General features: G+C 38.0%; 1 long non-coding RNA gene across 2 annotated transcripts in view; it reads left to right on the top strand.

Annotated features, from left to right (window-relative positions):
- Window positions 1-10,872, top strand: part of LOC123971863 — a 102,393-nt gene that overhangs the window by 72,854 nt on the left and 18,667 nt on the right. For both annotated transcript variants that reach the window (XR_006825314.1, XR_006825313.1), the window contains exon 3: window positions 9,279-9,502. This is a non-coding gene — a long non-coding RNA (uncharacterized LOC123971863). The remainder of the gene's footprint in view (window positions 1-9,278; window positions 9,503-10,872) is intronic.

The raw sequence follows: 10,872 nt of genomic DNA, 5'->3' as shown, positions 1-10,872 counted from the left end.
GTGGTTACACAACTGTGGCTTCCTTATCAAAGCAGACTGTTCAGTGCGATAATGGATCTTGCCTTCTTCTTACCTCAATTAACAAGCTTCTGCACATCACAAATAATTGGCCCTAATATAAGGTTCAAATTACTTGCTTTAATTACTTGAAATACAATCTATGAAATACAATCCTTTTAGATTAAACTAATTTTTAAGAGCAATATCAACATAATTAATACTGGGGGATCGTGCATTGCTCTCCAGCCTGCAGCAACTCCACATTTAGGTAATGTGTGTATGTCAAATACCAAATTTCCACCATCTAGTTGAGTTTGAAAAAGACTTTGCCACTGGGCAGATGTGAAATATGATTGCAAAACCTGTTGAAAATGTGGTTTCTGATGGCAACTGGTAGTCAAATGCCTTTAAATGAAGAATTTCTTTAAAAGTTATTCTTCATTCCAATGTAAAGGTTTACAGCTCCAGCTCATGGGAGAGATATTATTAATATTCCCATCTAAATATTTCTACATTTCTACTACACTTTAACACCCTGATTAAAGCATCTTTGGATGTTGCTACCCTAGTAATTGATCAAGAAGACTAAGAATCTAGATATCATACCAGTGGCCCACGGTGCTACTGTGGCTTTGAGGTTTAGCAGGTCGGCCACTTGAACTCACGGTTATGCATGAATGAATATGATTGACAAGTTGGTGCTTAGCATTAAAGAGGCCATATTATGCTCATTTTCAGGTTTATACTTTTAATTTGGGTTTCTAGTAGAATAGGTTTGCATGCTTTTAATATGGAAGAACACATTATTTTTATGATCCCGCACATTGCTGAAGTACCAGCACAGACATTTTCAACACGTAGTTATAGTCTTACCTTCAGGCCATGTCTACCAAGTACATTTACATACACACATACCTGCAAGGATCCCGGAACAAAACGGGCTTCTGTACAACAACAAAGCTAATAGCTGAACCATGTCTGCAGTATGAAGTCCCACAAAAAGCAAGTCACCAGCATTCAAGTAACTACTCCTAGTCATACCTTTCAACATTGGGATTTGAAAATAAGGGAAGATTAAATATAATGTTACTGTTAATTCCATAGTATACGGTTTGTATGTTTATATATTACTTACATAAGGTTACTATATTCATTAATAATAATAATAATAATAATAATAATAATAATTTTATATAGGCCATAGTTTACCACTAGTATTGGCCTAAGATTAATTCCAGATACAATAGTTTAATTTTTGTGGGTTGTTTTCATTCAGTAAATCCATGTGCAAGAAAAACAGTAAACATTGGTCTCTAAGTTCTAACTTGTCAATAATCATAACATGCTAACCCCTATTCAACAGGCTAGACACTGAGGTTTAGGGATGGGTATCGAGACCCAGTTCTAAAAGGACCCGGTTCCAACATTTCTCAAAACCTGAAAATCAATAAGGTCCGAGCTTATCGATACTGCTATCGAGACTAGCGGGTCCTATAATGTAATTATGTCTTGAGCGTCAAATCTGATTTTACTTGAAACGCGATGGATAAGAAAACAAATGTTTATTTATTGATGGCACCGAAATGCGGTATTAAAACGGGCCCAGGACTGTTTGCCTGTCACCGAAGTTAAGTTAGCTCGAGTTGCCGAAAGCTACGCTCATTATGTGCAATAAAACCTTTGAGTAAAAAGACAATACTTTATCAGTACACCTGTCTGTAAGGTAAACATGTAGAAAGGTTTCATTTTAAACTGTTCTGTTCTCAGTCTGTCATCCTGTATGTTTTATACAAGCACAGCTAATGTTAGCTTGGCAATTAGCTAAATGTTACAAACAAGCTAAATAGAAAGCTTGTCTGTCTGGAGCATAGACTGGTCTATGCACATGGTTAAAAACTCAGCTGCTGGCTGGGACAAACCAGCCGCTCCTCCTTCCACCAGGTAACGTTACCTGCAGGCAGTGAATAACAGCAGCAATATATATATATATATATATAACAACATAATTGCACATTGAATATTTTCCTCATATCGTGCAGGCCTACCTCATGCCCTGTGGGTCTGGTCCAAAATAGCCGTCACCAAATAATAGTAAAGTATCAATAGTGGTATCGATATAGAATCGGATCATTAAGAAGTCTCAATAAGGGTATCAATAAAGATTAACGAGCCCCATCCCTACTGAGGTTGATGGCAATGTCATTAGTTTTGCAGGTCTAAAAGTATTTTTCATTTTTTACTGCATAATGTTTATACGTGAAAAGTCACCAAAAGTCATTAGGATTCATATGGCGAGGACCATGATTGCCTGAACAAAATGTCATTGTAGTTCATCCAAAATAAAGGTTTTTGGTCACACAAGAAAATCTTGTGTTTCCTAAAAAGAAAACATAGGCTAAACAGAAACAAGTAAAACTGTCCTTTATTTTAATATCTACAACATCGCGTTCCTTGAATAAAGCATATGTTTATCATTATCTTTTTTGGTGTTTCCTTGAAATACATTGTCAGTCTCACAGCTTCCTGTGTATGAATAAATTCTGTGAGCGCAGTTTGTCCTCTGAATTACGTTATAGTCACTCCAAAGGAGATGATTAAAACATGCTCCTCCTGTCTGCAGATTACTGCTGTATGCGGGAGGTCGCCAAGTATCTATGTGACCAATTTCCATTTTCTGTCCTTCTGTGACACAAACGGGAATTACTGTGACCTCCCTCATTGATTGGCTGGGACATAATTTCCAGGCATACCATAATTAGGATTGGAGTTAATCCCTCTCCATCTCGTCCCTGCTGCAGTTCTTTCTTGAGAGAGTTGACCTCTGTCAAAGATAAGGAGCACACCTTCCTTGTCTCGCTCTCGTCCCTCTGTTCACACGAACACGTCTGAGCCGATGTGATAAACCTCTCTTTTGAGGAGAACCTGCCCTCCCTTTCTTACAGGCTGATTCTGTCATAGTCAATCAGCAGCTAATTAAGAATACCTAATGCTGGTTCTCTCTGCTCATCTGCCATCCTCTCTATCTCACCGTGTGAATATCTTGTCTGAACATTCTTGTTACTTGTCGCTGTTGACAATACTGAAGATCATAATACATTGAACTTGTAAGTTGTAAAATCTGTCTACAGGTTTTTAAAAACCGCATGCCAGAACTTAATTTAAATGTGCCACGTGTGCCTGAAGTAGTGTTCTTTTATTTGTTTAATCCAAATATTTTATTTAGCATGTGTGAATGGGAGTATGGTTAGTGCCCAGGTACATTGTTGTAACCAGCACATAATCTGAATTTATATCAGGAAACCATGTTTAGAGGCCACAGGTTTTCAATTTAAATTAAAATGTCCATATACCTAAATTAAATAAATAACCAAAAAATATACGTGTACTGCTTATAAGTTGGTTTACCCAAATTACAGACTTTTTTTCCATTTGTGTAAGATATGCCTGTTTGACATTTCTGCTTCCACTCCAATACTATGAAGGTGAATGCAATTTCATTTGTGGTGCTCAAAACCTAAAAAACAAACAAACAACAACAAAAAAACCCCATGTCATCTGCATACAGCAGAGACGCAATTCGGAGGTTCCCAAACTAGACACCTCACCTCGTCTGAGCCTTGGGATCCTGTCCATGAATATCACAAATAGGATCTGAGACAAGGGGCAACCTAGGCGGAGTACAAAACCCACGGAAAACGTGCTTGAAGTCCAACACAGTTGTGCTCAGCCGGGGGCTTATGATATCTACACACATAATAAATATGTATATATAATATTCAAAAGCCCAGTAAACAGAAATTCATTTGTAAAATTAGTGTAGTTCCCTTTTAACAGAGCAGGGATCCAGCTTAAATTATATTTTACTTTATCTATTACTGGTCAGGTTGTTCTTGTTATGTTGTGATGTGGGGACAGAGTGGACCCAAACGCAACACTCAGGAAGGACAGGCTTTATTGAAGGGGAAAAGGGGAAGAGGGAGTGGAGGTGAGGGAGAGGTGGACGCCGGGGAAACACGGGCACGGGGAACCGAGGAAGCAAGGGGGCACGGGGAGGAGCCGGGAGGACGCCTTGGAAGAGGTCCGAGGGGAGAGGGCAGGGTGGCGAACCGGGGTAGAAGTACTGTCAGTGATGAGGCTGATTGCTGGCAGGTGTGGCAGGCAGAGGAGGTGGCTGATGAGGTGCAGGTGCGGGTCATTGGCTGGACTCAGGAGCGGAGGGAGAGCACACGCAGGGGAGGAGACACAGGGAGGCAGGCAGAGTACAGGAAAAACGGAACACCAGGGGAAAACAGAATCACAAGCAAAAAAGGAGAAATAAACAGGACACTCACCGTCAGCTGGGCCGCCACCACAACAGTTCTGTCACCTATAAGCAAGTCTTTCCACATTTCCCTCATAGTAAGCATATCACTCAACGTGTTTAGTAAAGGAATACAACTTGAGATTGTGTTCCTGGAGAACAGAAATTTACTTTAATTGCTAAATGTACATTAAGCGTATTCACACATTAAAATCATTCCCTGATTAAGTGTTTTCACGTTCCATCAAAAGAGCACTGCATCAGATGAGCAATATCACAGGAAAAATTCACATCTGCAATCACTTGCTATCGTGTCAGACAGTGAGAGAGATGTTGCGTAGTGCGTGAGGAACAACTGCGGCTAATGTGAGAAATCAGTTGTGTATGGTGAGTCAAATGCTGTTAGTGTGAGCCTCCTTGTGTGGCAATTTATTCCATTTTTGACTCAGATTGTTTTTAAATGTGTCGAATTTGTTGTATTTTTTTAACAAGGCAGACAGTTTCATCACTGCCCTATAGCTCATTGCTAAGTTGATTTAACCAACTGAATAATATCACTCAAAAAAACTAACTTCAAATATAAATACATGTAGCCCAGATAAATGAGATGCATTAACCCGTTTAATCCCAAATTTTTCCTAGCAATTTGAGTACATGCATGTTACTCCTTAGACCTCCCTAACACACAAACTTTATGCCCTTTTTGAATATTAGGTTTTATTGACCGGTGGGGAAGCGACATAGTCAGAATTCACACAAAATCTTCAATTAGACCAAACAAGTTAAATCAATAAAAAACAAACATTAAAAAATACAGTTTCATTCCAAAAACATTCAGCATGTCAGAGCAGGCAGATATAAACTATGCCTTAGAACCGTGGTTCTCAAAGTGGGATCCAGGGACCCCCAGGGGTCCTTATGGTTGTTCCAGGGGGTCCTCAGCAAAAAGGGGAATTTTTTTTTTTCACTATAATTCCGTCCATAAGTAACACAATTACTTTTTTACCGAACTGGACAACGAGAGACTGGACGCAGATAGCACTCTGAGCCACTTTGGAGAGAAGGACAAGGTGTTTGTGATCGGGTGTGGACCACGCACGTGGCCTACCATTGGACTTGAGCTGTGACTGTGACCGCCGAGCTCTTTTTCACTGGAGAGGAGGACTACAAAGAGCAGAGTGAATCTATTGGGATTAACACTCATCTTGCACAAGGTACCTTAACTTTATTTTATTTTGCTCTTTGAATAAAGCGACCACTGATTTTTGGGTCACTACGTTCACAAGCATCGGTACAGGCCTGCAACGTAGGGTTAACTTGGGGTATGCCGGCTTTAGGACTAGTTAATAATCATTTCATTAAGCTATTTTGAAACTGTGAATTTTGATTGACGCACTGTGGGTGTGATTTTGTGTTTTCTACAGTGAAGAGCCTGCAATTTGTCTTTTTTTGCCTTAAAACCAGATTACAGAAAACACACACTTTGTAATATTTTATTCATAATTTATTATTCCTTATTAAAGGGAGGGTTATTGTTTATACTTTATACCTTGTTTCAAGTGGTGATTGAGTACATGCCTCATTATTCACAGGTGTACAGCAGTGTTTAGTGCTTAACTGGTGTACAGTGCCGAGGTTTCCAAAATATTACTTAACCTTTTGATTAAACATAGAACAAGAGTAAGAGAACCCAGAGCCCACTCATTTAATTCATGAGTAAAAAAGGGCTACATACATCTTTCAGCAAGAGCGACAGAACTGTGTTTTTCAACACACTGGCAATCAGCTTCATCCATATTTTGTTATTCCTTAATTTAATTTAAATGATGTATTATATCATTCAATAAACAAACCTCAGACGTGAGTGCATCAGTCAGCATGAACGACAGATGTGTCCCATTTTTTTTACAATACATAAGGTTGGTGTAATCTATTACTGATTGATTTTTATACCCACTAATATATAAAACATTTTCAAACTCCTAACGGTGTCCCTGCATTAATTATTCAGTTATCTTTTAGTATATGACAAAAGTAAATGTAAAAGCATAGGCCTACGTATTAATCTATAAATCCCTCTATTCTCTTCCTGTGTAACATTAAAGTATTTGTGATCTATACTTTAAAGAGAGATAGGAGTATCTACAGCTTGTTTCAGACAGAGGCCTACATGCAGAAAGACTTTTTTTTTTACTTTGAATCATGCAAAGCTGCCATACATAAATACTCCGTATTTGTATAGCGCCTTTCTAATTTTATTAGTTTATTAGTCATTTTACAACAGGGTTGTAAAATGAGAGGCAGTTTGTAGTTCCCTTCTGCTACAAAGCAGAATATACACAAAAGTTATAAAGCGGTAAACAGAAATAAACTATATTACATGAATCCGTGTTTAGGATGAATTGGAATTAAGAGTCTCATAGCCTGGCTGAAAAAGCTGCTCTGCAGTCTTGTGGTGTCGTAGCAGACACTTGTATAACTCTCTCCAGATGGCAGTCTGAAGGAAGAAGCTGCTCTGAAGTCAGGTCGTATTAACAGCAGAAACTTCAGTATCTCCTGGCAGACAGCAGCAGGGTTAACAGGCTGTGGCTGGTACCATCATTTAGCATCCTTTGGGTTCTGCACAGGTGTAGTGGGTCTGACTCGGCGTTGTGTTGTATAGTAAGCCAGGACACACACGTCTCAGATTATCTTGGAGCAATTTATTCACTAGCAGCTACAACAGCAGCAACAGGTCTGTAATTGTGGAGAAACAAAACATTCACAGAGTTTCCCTCTCGTACATGCTCTCAGCACCTTTCAAAAGAAAGTCCCCAAAGCAAGAGAGCTTATAGCATTTCAACAAAAAAAGAACAATTAATAAAATACATAATAATAATAATAATAATAATAATAATAAGTATAAATAATAAATAATATAAATAATAATAATAAATAATATAAATAATAATAATAAATAAATAATTAAAATACAAATTACATAAATAAATGAACTTATTATGTCTCTTCCCTTCTTCCTTCAGAAAAATCCCACTGGACATGAACCATGCCTAAACCCACATACCTGTAATCGTGGAGAAACAAAACATTCACAGTTTCCCTCGCGTACATGCTCCCAGCTCCTGCACAACATCATTAAAATCAAGTAAAATCACTAAATGCTTCATGCTAGTAAGCGTCATTCTCCAAAGCACACTCTAGCGGAGCAAGTCACAAAACAGCCTCACGACACGAACATGGTGATTGCTAAACTTCTCCTTCCTTTGCAGGTTTAGACATGCAAGCAAGTAAATTAACTTCAAAATGTAACAATGTAAACATTTTTCAAGTGGGTTCAGTGACTTAACTTCATTACTTACAACCAAATAAAATGTAAATAGAAGGAGCAATGAAATGGCATACCTTCCCAGAGAAAGTCCCTGGAGCAAGAGGAAGAGACGTCAACCGAAGTGCGGTAAACAAAATAAAATGTCCACTATACTTACCGTGGTAAAACTCAAACATTTACTCTTAGAAGAGTCCTGTCCACACCATAGCGCAACAACATCACACTACTACACAGGTACCTCACCTCACCAATGTCACTGATGCTTGGCACATGATCATCTGAGCGGTCTTAATCACCTGCTGCAGAGCCCTCCGGTACCATGCCAAAGTTTCCAGTCAGGATGCTTTCTATTGCTCCTCTGTAACAGTTAATAAGAACTTGGCATAGGAATTTTGCCTTCTTAAGTTTCCTTAAGAAATACAGTCATTTCTGAGCTTTCTTTGCCAGAGTTAAAAGATGACCATGTCATGTTCTCTATGATGCTGATTCCCAGGAACCCAATACTGTTCACCTGCTCCACCTCAGCTAAACCGATGTAGACAAGAGTGTGTCTTTGCCTCCTTTCTACTAAAATCAATGATCAGCAGATTGAGCAGTAGGTTGATGTCTATGCACCACTCTGCAAGATTGTTCATTATCTCTCGATATGAAGTCTCATCGTTGTTGAAATCCAGCCGATGATGGTGCCGGGGGTTGCAATCGTGGGTGTACAGCATTAACATTTACATTCTAAGTTCATATTTGTTTAATTTAATTAATTAATTTTTTTTGTTACCTGGATGTGCATGTCTGTTTGTATTTTTTTGAAATTGTGATTTGATTTGCCTTTTGTTATTTGTCTTTATATGATGCAACCTGCCTGGAATTAAACCCTATACTTTTTCATGCATGGGTACCTCTGTCCGTGTGTGTGTGTGTGTGTGTGTGATGTACAGCAGCATTAACCAGCATGTCAGATGCTTCTCCCAGCAGACTGAGGATTTAGAGACAGCTTAATGAACATTGTAATTTGCTTTCCTGCCCGGTCAGCACTGCACTCTTTCTTTTTACTGTCAGAATAACGGTGCAGTACTTTCTTAACTTTTAATCTTAGTTTTTATGAGTGCAGAGATCACTCTTATCCCTGACTTAATGTTAAACCATTGATTTCCCTGTATTCTTTCCCTGAATAATGGATCGTCCATCCTCTTTAAAGAGACACACTGTACCCAAACTGTCTGTTAATTTCTGAACAAGAACATATGCTTTTTAAAGCCATTTAATAAAGGCATTGCATTTTCATTACAGGCATGGCAAAATTAAGAACCACTATTCAAGTTTAATTTGAATGTCATTGTCAATTATTAGGTTTACTTTTGTACAATAAAAAATCTTAAAAATTGCAGTATTAAACCAGAGTACTGAAACAAAAAAATATTGCACATTATGTCAAGTATTGCACTACAATACCCTAATGATGGTGCAGGTTTCTGTATTTTATTTATTTTATTAATTATTAATTTTTTTTCACTACCTGGTAAGTTCTGAAAATATGTCTACTTGATACCAGCTATTGGTTGTACTTTACTATAAACCAAGTTAGCACTAGCATTAGCACAAGTTAGCAATGTCCAAAGAGTGAACAACATTCAACAGTGTGTTTCTTGTCAGAGGGGATGTGCAGTAGGAAGTGGAAGGGCCTCAGAGACGCGTATCTCAAGGAGAAGAAAGAGAAAAGAAGTGGATCAGCAGCAGGGCCAGCTGCAAGGTGGAAGTAAGATCTGTCTTACCTTGACCCTGTTGTTACCCCGAGAGAGATGAGCAGTAACACGGTGCATTTGAGGACCAGGGTTCAGAGGCAGCAGCAGGGCTGTCAGAGATTCACATAGAAGTTGGTAAGTGAAGAGACACACACACACACACACACACACACACACACACACACACACACACACACACACACACACACACACACACACACACACACACACACACACACAGAGCCTGGGATTCTCATAAAGAAAGTTTTTTTAATAGATGGACTAGTTGTTTTGTGTCCATTCCAAAAAGGATGGATAAAAATTCCTCAGTGTTGACACGGGGTGTCACCAACAGGTTTCATTATTGTATCAATACTGCAAAACTAGAACAACATAAAAACAATTGAACTCACTGAATAGATTATATTTATGACTGAAACGGCTTCCTTTAGTCAATAGTCAACAGCTAGAATGAATGAATATAAAAGGGAAATTGAAGCGAGTCTAGGATAATTTCTTCCTCTACACTAAGGGACCACTGCAATTAAAGGCTGTGGGAAAATGGAAGGGTAGGTTAAATCATGGTTGAAATTATATGATGTATTACAATGGGTGCATTTGTTAAATGATTGATTTGCTGTAATTGATACTGAAAGCGAGAATGACCAGTTCTGTTAGACATTTCATACATCTGCCAAACAAACAACCAAGGTATCTTTGGAGATCAGCCAGTGGTCATCAGAAAGCAGTGAGGTAGAGTCTCAGATGCTGCAGAGGCATCTGAGAAACCACCTGAGAAGGAGACAGACAGAAAATGCAGAGATTGTCACCCCAGCAGAAGGAATTCATCACATATAAATTCACAAGCGCATTAATAAAGAAAGCACTGTGGGTGCTCAGTTTAGAACCAGTGAAATAGATCATAGTCAGGGTGATAAAATGCTTTTCTTTATGTCATGAGATGGATGTTTTGTTCAGATAAAATTTTCAGGTCATCATGTTTATAAGATCATTTATCTGTACCAATGTGTGTTTGGTTAGCTGCTAAATGTGGTTATACTTCCCGTCACAACATCTGCACTTTGATACTTTGTCGGTCAGTGATCAAATATGTGACCACTGACACGGTGCAAGTATGTATGTACTCGTGTGTGTGTGTGTGTGTGTGTGTGTGTGTGTATATAATATATATACACGTATAGTTACTAACAAATTGTCTGGCTTCTAAGTACGCAGCATTTCACTGCATTAAATAGCACTTTAATGCATTAATTTGTACCAACACTTTAATCTGCATAACATTGTGGTGTCTTTTATATTGTGTTCTAGTGTGTGTGTGTGTGTGTATGTATGTATGTATGTATGTATATATATATATATATATATATATATATATGTATATATATATATGTATATATATGTATATATATATATATATATATATATATATGTATATATATGTATATGTATATATATATATATGTATATGTATATGTATATGTATA

The sequence above is a fragment of the Micropterus dolomieu genome, linkage group LG06, assembly GCF_021292245.1.
Source record: "Micropterus dolomieu isolate WLL.071019.BEF.003 ecotype Adirondacks linkage group LG06, ASM2129224v1, whole genome shotgun sequence".
NCBI lineage: Eukaryota > Metazoa > Chordata > Actinopteri > Centrarchiformes > Centrarchidae > Micropterus > Micropterus dolomieu.
This window is presented reverse-complemented; position numbering and strand designations above follow the sequence as displayed.